Source organism: Arachis stenosperma, chromosome 9, assembly GCF_014773155.1.
Source record: "Arachis stenosperma cultivar V10309 chromosome 9, arast.V10309.gnm1.PFL2, whole genome shotgun sequence".
Taxonomy (NCBI): domain Eukaryota; kingdom Viridiplantae; phylum Streptophyta; class Magnoliopsida; order Fabales; family Fabaceae; genus Arachis; species Arachis stenosperma.
Genome location: NC_080385.1, coordinates 135,485,040 through 135,497,642, shown reverse-complemented (window position 1 = coordinate 135,497,642; position 12,603 = coordinate 135,485,040). Strand labels below are relative to the sequence as shown.

The window sequence follows — 12,603 nt, the reverse complement described above, 5'->3', positions numbered from 1 at the left end:
CGAAAATTACTTCCCTTCTTCTCACATCCTTCTATTTATGGACTAACACTATTCCTTAATGAAAAATTCGAACTCCATCTTCTTTGATAAGTTCGGATTTTCTGCCTTCCATTTTTCTTTTCCTCTGACACCTCAAGGAATCTCTATACTGTGACATAGAGGATTCCATATTTTCTTGTTCTCTTCTCTTTCATATGAGCAGGAACAAAGACAAAGGCATTCTTGTTGAAGCTAACCCTGAACCTGAAAGGACCTTGAAGCTAAAGCTAAGAGAAGCTAAGGCACAACTCTTTGTAGAGGACCTAACCGAATTCTTCAAAGAAGAAGAAGACATGGCAGCCGAAAACAACAACAATGCCAACAATGCAAGGAAGGTGCTGGGTGACTTTACTGCACCTACTCCCAACTTCTATGGGAGAAGCATCTCTATCCCTGCCATTGGAGCAAACAACTTTGAGCTTAAGCCTCAATTAGTTTCTCTAATGCAACAGAATTGCAAGTTCCATGGACTTCCATTGGAAGATCCTCATCAGTTCTTAGCTGAGTTCTTGCAAATCTGTGACACAGTCAAGACTAATGGGGTTGACCCTGAGGTCTACAGACTGATGCTATTCCCTTTTGCTGTAAGAGACAGAGCTAGAATATGGTTGGACTCTCAACCTAAAGAAAGCCTGGACTCTTGGGAAAAGCTAGTCAATGCCTTCTTGGCAAAGTTTTTTCCACCACAAAGATGGAGTAAGCTTAGAGTGGAAGTCCAAACCTTCAGACAGAAGGATGGAGAATCCCTCTATGAAGCTTGGGAAAGATACAAACAATTAATCAGAAAATGTCCTTCTGACATGCTTTCTGAATGGAGCATCATAAGTATTTTCTATGATGGTCTCTCTGAACTATCTAAGATGTCCTTGGATAGCTCTGCTGGAGGATCTCTTCATCTGAAGAAGACGCCTACAGAAGCTCAAGAGCTCATTGAAATGGTTGCAAATAACCAATTCATGTACACTTCTGAGAGAAATCCTGTGAACAATGGGACAAGTCAGAAGAAAGGAGTTCTTGAGATTGATACTCTGAACGCCATTTTGGCTCAGAATAAAATATTGACTCAACAAGTCAATTTGATTTCTCAAAGTCTGTCTGGAATGCAAAATGCACCAAGCAGCACTAAGGATGCTTCATCTAAGGAAGAAGCTTATGATCCTGAGAACCCTTTAATGGAAGAGGTGAATTACCTAGGAGAACCCTATGGAAACACCTATAATTCTTCATGGAGAAATCACTCAAATTTCTCATGGAAGAATCAAGAGAAACCTCAACAAGGTCTCAACAACAACAATGGTGGAAGAAACAGGTTTAGCAATGGCAAGCCTTTTCCATCATCTTCTCAGCAACAGACAGAGAATGCTAAACAGAACCCCTCTGACTTAGCAACCATGGTCTCTGATCTAATCAAAACCACTCAAAGTTTCATGACTGAAACAAGGTCTTCCATTAGGAATTTGGAAGCACAAGTGGGACAGCTGAGCAAGAAAGTTACTGAACTCCCTCCTAGTACTCTCCCAAGTAATACAGAAGAAAATCCAAAAGGAGAGTGCAAAGCCATAACCATGGCCGAATTTGGAGAGGAAGGAGAGGAAGTGGACGCCACTGAGGAAGGCCTCAATGGGCGTGCACTGACCTCCACTGAGTTCCCTAATGAGGAACCATGGGAATCTGAGGCTCAAAATGAGACCATAGAGATTCCATTGGACTTACTTCTGCCTTTCATGAGCTCTGATGAGTATTCTTCCTCTGAAGAGGATGAGTATGTCACTGAAGAGCAAGTTGCTAAATACCTTGGAGCAATCATGAAGCTAAATGACAAGTTATTTGGAAATGAGACTTGGAAGGATGAACCCCCTTTGCTCACCAAAGAACTGGATGACTTGTCTAGGCAGAAATTACCTCAAAAGAGACAAGACCCTGGGAAGTTTTCCATACCTTGTACCATAGGCACCATGACCTTCAAGAAGGCTCTGTGTGACTTAGGGTCAAGTGTAAACCTCATGCCTCTCTCAGTAATGGAGAAGCTAAGGATCTTTGAGGTACAAGCTGCAAAAATCTCACTAGAGATGGCAGACAACTCAAGAAAACAAGCTTATGGACTTGTAGAGAATGTTTTGGTTAAGATTGAAGACCATTACATACCTACTGATTTCATAGTCCTAGAGACTGGGAAATGCATGGATGAAACCATCATCCTTGGCAGACCTTTCCTAGCCACAGCAAAGGCTGTGATTGATGTTGATAGAGGTGAACTGATCATTCAAGTGAATGAAGAATCCTTTGTGTTTAAGGCTCAAGGATGTCCCTCTGTCACCATGGAGAGGAAGCATGAAGAGCTTCTCTCAAATCAGAGTCAAACAGAGCCCCCACAGTCAAACTCTAAGTTTGGTGTTGGGAGGCCACAACCAAACTCTAAGTTTGGTGTTGAACCCCCACATTCAAACTCTAAGTTTGGTGTTGGGAGGTTCCAACATTGCTCTGAGTATCTATGAGGCTCCATGAGAGCCCTCTGTCAAGCTACTGACATTAAAGAAGTGCTTGTTGGGAGGCAACCCAATGATTATATTTTATATATTTTCTTTTGTTATTTTATGTTTTTTTGTAGGTTGATGATCATAAGAAGTCACAAAATCCATTGAAAAAGCAAAAACAGAATGAAAAACAGGAAGAAAAACAGCACACCCTGGAGGAAGAACTCACTGGCGTTTAAACGCTAGTGAGGCTAGCAGTTGGGCGTTTAACGCCCAGTCTGGCACCATTCTGGGCGTTTAACGCCAGAAAGGGGCACCAGACTGGCGTTAAACGCCAGGAAAGGGCTAGAACCTGGCGTTAAACGCCAGAAATGGGCACCAGCCCGGCGTTTAACGCCAGAATTGGCACAAAACGTGATTTTGATTGCCATTTGGTGCAAGGATGACTTTTCCTTGACACCTTAGGATCTGTGGACCCCACAGGATCCCCACCAACCCCACCACTCTCTCTTCTTCTTCACCCATTCACCAATCACCTCTACCACTCTCCTTCTCCTCCATTTCTTCTTCTTCTTCTTTCTTCCTTTGCTCGAGGACGAGCAAACCTTTTAAGTTTGGTATGGTAAAAGCATTGCTTTTTGTTTTTCCATAACCATTTATGGCATCCAAAGCCGGTTCAACTGAGAAGGCATGACCTCAAGCCCATCACTAAGAAGAAGATGGAGCAAACAAGAGACCCCTCTCATCAAGAGATCCCTGAGATACCTCAAGGGATGCACTTTCCTCCACAAGACTATTGGGAGCAAATTAACACCTCCCTAGGAGAGTTGAGTTCCAACATGGGACAGTTAAAGGTGGAGCATCAAGAACACTCCATCATCATTAGAGAAGATCAAAGAATCATGAGAGAGGAGCAACAAAGACAAGGAAGAGACATTGAGGAGCTCAAGAACTCCATAAGACCTTCAAGAGGAAGAATAAGCCGCCATCACTAAGGTGGACCCGTTCTTTAATCTCCTTGTTCTTTATTCTTCTGTTTTTCGAATTTTTAGTGCTTATGTTTATCCATGTTTGTGTCTTATGATCATTAGTGTCTTAGTGTCTATGCCTTAAAGCTATGAATATGAATCCATCACCTTTCTTAAATGAAAACTGTTTTTATCACAAAAGAACAAGAAGTACAGGATTTCAAATTCATCTTTAAAACTAGCTTAATTAGTTTGATGTGGTGACAATACTTTTTGTTTTCTGAATGTATGCTTGAACAGTGCATATGTCTTTTGAATTTGTGGTTCATGAATGTTAAAATTGTTGGCTCTTGAAAGAATGATGAAAAAGGAGACATGTTACTGAGGATCTGAAAAATCATAAAAATGATTCTTGAGGCAAGAAAAAGCAGTGAATACAAAAAAAAAGAGAGAAGGACAAAAACGAAAAAAAAAGGAGAAAAAGAAAGAGAAAAAGAAAGAAAAGAAAGATATAAAGTTGTGATCCAAGGCAAAAAGAGTGTGCTTAAGAACCCTGGACACCTCTAATTGGGGACTCTAGCAAAGCTGAGTCACAATCTGAAAAGGTTCACCCAATTATGTGTCTGTGGCATGTATGTATCCGGTGGTAATACTGGAAGACAGAGTGCTTTGGGCCACGGCCAAGACTCATAAAGTAGCTGTGTTCAAGAATCATCATACTTAACTAGGAGAATCAATAACACTATCTGGATTCTGAGTTCCTAAAGAAGCCAATCATTCTGAATTTCAAAGGATAAAGTGAGATGCCAAAACTGTTTGGAGGCAAAAAGCTACTAGTCCCGCTCATCTAATTTGGAGCTAAGTTTCATTGATAATTTGGAGTCTATAGTATATTCTCTTCTTTTTATCTTATTTGATTTTCAGTTGCTTGGGGACAAGCAACAATTTAAGTTTGGTGTTGTGATGAGCGGATAATTTGTACGCTTTTTGGCATTGTTTTTAGTATGTTTTTGGTAGTTTTAGTTGAGTTCTTAGTATATTTTTATTAGTTTTTAGTTAAAATTCACTTTTCTGGACTTTACTATGAGTTTGTGTGTTTTTCTGTGATTTCAGGTATTTTCTGGCTGAAATTGAGGGATCTGAGCAAAAATCTGATCCAGAGACTCAAAAGGACTGCAGATGCTGTTGGATTCTGACCTCCCTGCACTCGAAGTGGATTTTCTGGAGCTACAGAAGCCCAATTGGCGCGCTCTCAACGGCGTTAGAAATTAGACATCCTGGGCTTTCCAGCAATATATGATAGTCCATACTTTGCCCAAGATTTGATGGCCCAAACCGGCGTTCAAAGTCACCTCAAGAAATTCCAGCGTTAAACGCCGGAACTGGCACCTAAATGGGAGTTAAACGCCCAAACTGGCATAAAAGCTGGCGTTTAACTCCAAGAAGAGTCTCTACACGAAAATGCTTCATTGCTCAGCCCAAGCACACACCAAGTGGGCCCGGAAGTGGATTTTTATGTCATTTACTCATCTTTGTAAACCTTAGGCTACTAGTTTTCTATAAGTAGGACCTTTTACTATTGTATTTTCATCTTGGTTCTTCTGGTTCTCTCTTTGGGGGCCGAAACCAATGATCACTTTTGTTCTTATGTATTTTCAACGGTGGAGTTTCTACACACCATAGATTAAGGTGTGGAGCTCTGCTGTACCTCGAGTATTAATGCAATTACTATTGTTCTTCTATTCAATTCCGCTTGTTCTTTGTCCAAGATATCACTTGTTCTTCAACTTGATGAAGGTGATGATTGACACTCATCATCATTCTCACTCATGAACAAGGTGATTGACAACCATTCTTGTTCTACAAGCATATGAGGCTTAGTGAATATCTCTTGGATTCTTTAACCGGAATCTTCGTGGTATAGGCGAGAACTGATGGCGGCATTCAAGAGAATCCGGAAGGTCTAACCTTGTCTGTGGTATTCTGAGTAGGATTCAATGATTGAATGACTGTGACGTGCTTCAAACTCCTAACCTGCTGGGCGTTAGTGACAGACGCAAAAGAGGGATTCTATTCCAGTAGGAGCGGGAACCAACCGGTGATTGGCCGTACTGTGACAGAGTGCGTGAGCATTAGCTTTCACTGCGAGGATGGGAGGTAGCCACTGACAACGGTGAAACCCTACACAAGCTTGCCATGGAAAGAAGTAAGAAGGATTGGATGAAGACTGTAGGAAAGCAGAGAGACGGAAGGGAAGGCATCTTCATGCGCTTATCTGAAGCTCTCACCAATGATATACATAAGTATCTCTATCTTTATCTTATTACTTTATTCGTTTACCACTATACCCATTTGAGTCTGCCTGACTGAGATTTACAAGGTGACCATAGCTTGCTTCATACCAACAATCTCCGTGGGATCGACCCTTACTCGCGTAAGGTATTACTTGGACGACCCAGTGCACTTGCTGGTTAGTTGTGCGAAGTTGTAGTGATCACAATTTCGTGCACCAACAAGCAACAGTTCAAGTTTGGTGTTGTGATGCGTGAGCATCTTGTCTATCTTTTCCTAGTGAATTTGCATCTAATTTGTTGAGTTTAATTAAGAATTAATTATATTTTAGCCACTATGGATGCTATTTTGAGTTTTGTGTAATTTTATTTATTTTAGGTAGCATTCGGATGGATTTGATGAAGGTTCTGCAGAGAAAGAAAAGAAACCAAGGAGATGGCAGCGAGGAGCAACGCGCACGTGTGCGCGTGATTCGGAAATATCCATGGCGACGCGTACGCGTGACTGACGCGTACGCGTGATTTGAAGATTTGCTCAGCGACGCGTCCACGTGACCGACGCGTCTGCGTGACTCGCAGAAAAGACCATCGACGCGACTGCGTGACTGTCGCGTACGCATGACATGCGCCACGTGCAGAAAATGCAAAAAAAGCTGTTTTAACTCAGTTTTCAGCCCAGAAAACACATATTAGAAGCTGCATAATGGACAGAACAAGTGGTCCCCACCCATCAACTAAAGACTTGTTAATTAGTTCTAATTTAAATTCAAATCTTATCTTTTAGGAAAAGATATTATTTTATTTTTAGATAATAGAATTTTAAATTATTAGGGTTAGTTATAAACAGGGGATTCCATTAGAGGTACCTCATTCGATTCTACCTGATCCCATCAGGGGGAACATAAATGACAATCCTAATTTTCTTTCTTTTTCATGAGCAACTAAACCTCCACTGTTAAGGTTAGGAGCTCTGTCTATTTGTATGGATTGATTTTATTACTTTTTCTATTTTAATTTATGCATGGATTTATATTTAAGAATTGTTTTCGCTCTTTATCTTATGAATTTGGGTTGAACGGAAGTATGACCCTCTTTCTAATTGAGTTCTTGTATAACTTGGAAAAGCTCTTTACTTGAACAACAGCTTGAAAACATATTCTCCTAAATTTTAATTATCTGAATTTAACAAGATACGTGACATATAATCCTTTTATTTTTTGGGTAATTAGAGTTTTTGTGGCATATAAACTGGAATTTGATCATCAACCTTGGTGCACGAAATTGTGATCATCAATGGCGCTATCAACATGGTACGCTCAATTGCAATCTCAACTCTTTATCACAACTCCGCACAACTAACCAGCAAGTGCACTGGGTCTTCCAAGTAATAAACCTTACGCGAGTAAGGGTCGATCCCACGGAGATTGTTGGTATGAAGCAAGCTATGGTCACCTTGTAAATCTCAGTTAGGCGGATTCAAATGGTTATGGAGGATTAATGATTAAAAGATGAATTAAACATAAAATAAAGATAGAGATACTTATGCAATTCATTGGTGAGAATTTCAGATAAGCGTATGGAGATGCTTTGTCCCTTCCGTCTCTCTGCTTTCCTACTGTCTTCATCCAATCCTTCTTACTCCTTTCCATGGCAAGCTGTATGTTGGGCATCACCATTGTCAGTGGCTACAGTCCCGTCCTCTCAGTGAAAATGTTCAACGCGCTCTGTCACAGCACGGCTATTCAGCTGTCGGTTCTCGATCATGTCGGAATAGAATCCATTGATTCTTTTGCGTCTGTCACTAACGCCCCACAATCGCGAGTTTGAAGCTCGTCACAGTCATTCAATCCTTGAATCCAACTCAGAATACCACAGACAAGGTTTAGACCTTCCGGATTCTCTTGAATGCCGCCATCAATTCTAGCTTATACCACGAAGATTCCGGTTAAGAAATCCAAGAGATAAACATTCAAGCCTTGTTTGCTTGTAGAACGGCAATAGTTGTCAGGCACGCGTTAATAAATGAGAATGATGATGAGCGTCACATAGTCATCACATTCATCATGTTCTTGGGTGCAAATGAATATCTTAGAACAAGAATAAGCTGAATTGAATAGAAGAACAATAGTAATTGCATTAATACTCGAGGTACAGCAGAGCTCCACACCTTAATCTATGGTGTGTAGAAACTCCACCGTTGAAAATACATAAGAACAAGGTCTAGGCATGGCCGTGAGACCAGCCCCCAAACGTGATCTAAGATAGCATAGGACTGATCAAAGATAGCTACCAAGATGATAATACAATAGCAAAAGGTCCTATTTGTAGAGAACTAGTAGCTTAGGGTTTACAAAGATGAGTAAATGACATAAAACTCTACTTCCGGGACCACTTGGTGTGTGCTTGGGCTGAGCATTGAAGCTTTCATGTGTAGAGACTTTTCTTGGAGTTAAACGCCAGCTTTTGTGCCAGTTTGGGCGTTTAACTCTCATTCTTGTGCCAGTTCCGGCGTTAAACGCCAGAATTCTTGAGCTGACTTGGAACGCCTGTTTGGGCCATCAAATATCGAACAAAGTATGAACTATTATACATTGCTGGAAAGCCCAGGATGTCTACTTTCCAACGCAGTTGAGAGCGCGCGAATTGGGCTTTTGTAGCTCCAGAAAATCCACTTTGAGTGCAGGGAGGTTAGAATCCAACAGCATCTGCAGTCCTTTTCAGCCTCTGAATCAGATTTTTGCTCAGGTCCCTCAATTTCAGCCAAAAAATACCTGAAATCATAGAAAAACACACAAACTCATAGTAAAGTCCAGAAAAGTGAATTTTAAATAAAAACTAACTAAAACATACTAAAAATAATGCCAAAAAGCGTATAAATTATCCGCTCATCACAACACCAAACTTAAATTGTTGCTTGTCCTCAAGCAACTGAAAATCAAATAAGATAAAAAGAAGAGAATATGCAATGAATTCCAAAAACATCTATGAAGATCAGTATTAATTAGATGAGCGGGGCTTTTAGCTTTTTGCCCCTGAACAGTTTTGGCATTTCGCTCTATCCTTTAAAATTCAGAATGATTGGCTTCTATAGGAACTCAGAATCCAGATATTGTTATTGATTCTCCTAGTTAAGTATGATGATTCTTGAACACTGCTACTTTATGAGTCTTGGCCGTGGTCCAAAGCACTCTGTCTTCCAGTATTACCACCTGATACATACATACCACAGACACATAACTGGGTGAACCTTTTCAGATTGTGACTCAGCTTTGCTAGAGTCCCCAATTAGAGGTGTCCAGGGTTCTTAAGCACACTCTTTTTGCCTTGGATCACGACTTTATTTTCTCTTTTTTCTCTCTTTTTTATTTTTTTTTCTTCGCACATAATCTCTCTTTTTTTTTGTATTCACTGCTTTTTCTTGCTTCAAGAATCATTTTTATGATTTTTCAGATCTTCAGTAACATGTCTCCTTTTTCATCATTCTTTCAAGAGCCAACAATTTTAACATTCATGAACAACAAATTCAAAAGACATATGCACTGTTCAAGCATACATTCAGAAAACAAAAGTATTGCCACCACATCAATATAATTAATCTATTATAAAATTCAAAATTCGTGCAATTCTTCTCTTTTTCAATTAAGAACATTTTTCATTTAAGAAAGGTGATGGATTCATAGGACATTCATAACTTTAAGGCATAGACACTAGGACACTGATGATCATAAGACACAAACATAAATAAACATAAGCATAAAAATTCGAAAAATAGAAAAATAAAGAACAAGGAGATTAAAGAACGGGTCCACCTTAGTGATGGCTTGTTCTTCCTCTTGAAGATCTTATGGAGTGCTTAAGCTCCTCAATCTTCCTTGCATTTGTTGCTCCTCTCTCATGATTCTTTGATCTTCTCTAATTTCATGGAGGAGGATGGAATGTTCTTGGTGCTCCACCCTTAGTTGTCCCATATTGGAACTCAATTCTCCTAGGGAGGTGTTGATTTGATCCCAATAGTTTTGTGGAGGAAAGTGCATCCCTTGAGGCATCTCAGAGACTTCATGATGAGTGGGATCTCTTGTCTGCTCCATCCTTTTCTTAGTGATGGGCTTGTCCTCATCAATGAGGATGTCTCCCTCTATGTCAATTCTAACTGAATTACAGAGGTGACAAATGAGATAAGGGAAGGCTAACCTTGCCAAGGTAGACGACTTATCCGCCACCTTATAGAGTTCTTGGGATATAACCTCATGAACTTCTACTTCCTCTCCAATCATGATGCTATGAATCATGATAGCCCGGTCTATAGTAACTTTGGACCAGTTGCTAGTGGGAATGATTGAGCGTTGGATAAACTCCAACCATCCCCTAGCCATGGGCTTGAGGTCATGCCTTCTCAGTTAAACCGGCTTCCCTCTTGAATCTCTCTTCCATTGAGCGCCCTCTTCACAAATGTCTATGAGGACTTGATCCAACCTTTGATCAAAGTTGACCCTTCTAGTGTAAGGGTGTTCATCTCCTTGCATCATGGGCAAGTAGAATGCCAACCTTACATTTTCCGGACTAAAATCTAAGCATTTCCCCCGAACCATTGTAAGCCAATTCTTTGGGTCCGGGTTCACACTTTGATCATGGTTCTTGGTGATCCATGCATTGGCATAGAACTCTTGAACCATTAAAATTCCGACTTGTTGAATGGGGTTGGTAAGAACTTCCCAACCTCTTCTTCGGATCTCATGTTGGATCTCCGGATATTCACTCTTTTTGAGTTTGAAAGGGACCTCGGGGATCACCTTCTTCATGGCCACAACTTCATAGAAGTGGTCTTGATGCACCCTTGAGATGAATCTCTCCATCTCCCATGACTCGGAGGTGGAAGCTTTTGCCTTCCCTTTCCTCTTTCTAGAGGTTTCTCCGGCCTTAGGTGCCATAAATGGTTATGGAAAAATAAAAAGCAATGCTTTTACCACACCAAACTTAGAAGGTTTGCTCGTCCTCGAGCAAAAGAAGAAAGAAGGGAGTAGAAGAAAAAGAAAATGGAGGAGATGGAGGAGGCTTTGTGGTTCGGCCAAGGGGGAGAAGTAGTGGTTAGGTTGTGTGAAAATGGAGTAGTGAAGATGGGTTTATATAGGAGTGGGGAGAGGGTGCATGGTTCGGCCATAATGGGTGGGTTTGGGAGGGAAAGTGGTTTGAATTTGGATGGTGGGGTAGGTGGGGTTTTATGAAGGATGGATGTGAGTGGTGAAGAGAATGGTGGGATTTGATAGGTGAGGAGTGTTTGGGGAAGAGGTATTGAGGTGATTGGTGAATGGAAGAAGAAGAGAGAGAGTGGTGGGGTAGGTGGGGATCCTGTGGGGTCCACAGATCCTGAGGTGTCAAGGATAATTCATCCCTGCACCAAGTGGCGAGCAAAAATGCTCATTATGCAATTCCTGGCGTTAAACGCCGGGCTGGTGCCCATTTCTGGCGTTTAACGCCAGCTTCTTGCCCATTCCTGGCGTTAAACACCAGTCTGGTGCCCCTTTCTGGCGTTAAATGCCCAGAATGGTGCCAGACTGGGCGTTAAACGCCCATTTTGCTATCTTTATTGGCGTTTAAACGCCAGCAAGTTTTCCTCTAGGGTGTGCTATTTTTCTTTCTGTTTTTCATTCTGTTTTTGCTTTTTCAATTGATTTTGTGACTTCACATGATCATCAACCTATAAAAGACATAAAATAACAAAGGAAAATAGATAAATATAACATTGGGTTGCCTCCTAACAAGCGCTTCTTTAATGTCAGTAGCTTGACTGTGGGGGCTCTGTTTGACTCTATTTTGAGAGAAGCTCTTCATGCTTCCTCTCCATAGTTGCAGAGGGATATCCTTGAGTCTTAAACACAAAGGATTCTTCATTCACTTGAATGATCAATTCTCCTCTGTCAACATCAATCACAGCCTTTGCTGTGGCTAGGAAGGGTCTGCCAAGGATGATGGATTCATCCATGCACTTCCCAGTCTCTAGGACTATAAAATCAGCAGGGATGTAATGGTCTTCAACCTTTACCAGAACATCATCTACAAGTCCATAAGCATGTTTTCTTGAATTGTCTGCCATCTCTAGTGAGATTCTTGCAGCTTGTACCTCAAAGATCCCTAGCTTCTCCATTACAGAGAGAGGCATGAGGTTTATGCTTGACCCTAGGTCACACAGAGCCTTCTCAAAGGTCATGGTGCCTATGGTACAAGGTATTGAGAACTTCCCAGGGTCCTGTCTCTTTTGAGGTAACTTCTGCCTAGTCAAGTTATCCAGTTCTTTGGTGAGCAAAGGGGGTTCATCCTCCCAAGTCTCATTACCAAATAACTTGTCATTTAGTTTCATGATTGCTCCAAGGTACTTAGCAACTTGCTCTTCAGTGACATCTTCATCCTCTTCAGAGGATGAATACTCATCAGAGTTCATGAATGGCAGAAGTAAATCCAATGGAATCTCTATGGTCTCAATGTGAGCCTCGGACTCTCATAGTTCCTCATTAGGGAACTCATTGGAGGCCAGTAGACGTCCATTGAGGTCTTCCTCAATGGCGATCACTGCCTCTTCCTCCTCTCCAAATTCGGCCATATTGATGGCCTTGCACTCTCCTTTTGGATTCTCTTCTGTATTGCTTGGAAGAGTACTAGGAGGGAGTCCAGTAACTTTCTTACTCAGCTGACCCACTTGTGCCTCCAAGTTTCTAATGGAGGACCTTGTTTCAGTCATGAAACTTTGAGTGGTTTTGATTAGATCAGAGACCATGGTTGCTAAGTCAGAGTGGCTCTGCTTAGAATTATCTGTCTGTTGCTGAGAAGATGATGGAA

General features: G+C 41.2%; 1 non-coding gene across 1 annotated transcript; it reads right to left on the bottom strand.

Moving 5' to 3' along the window:
• Window positions 1-737: 737 nt before the first annotated feature.
• On the bottom strand, window positions 738-845 carry LOC130953751 (small nucleolar RNA R71). Its single transcript, XR_009075912.1, has one exon. It is a non-coding gene; the product is annotated as a small nucleolar RNA R71 (small nucleolar RNA).
• Between the last annotated feature and the right edge of the window lie 11,758 nt (window positions 846-12,603).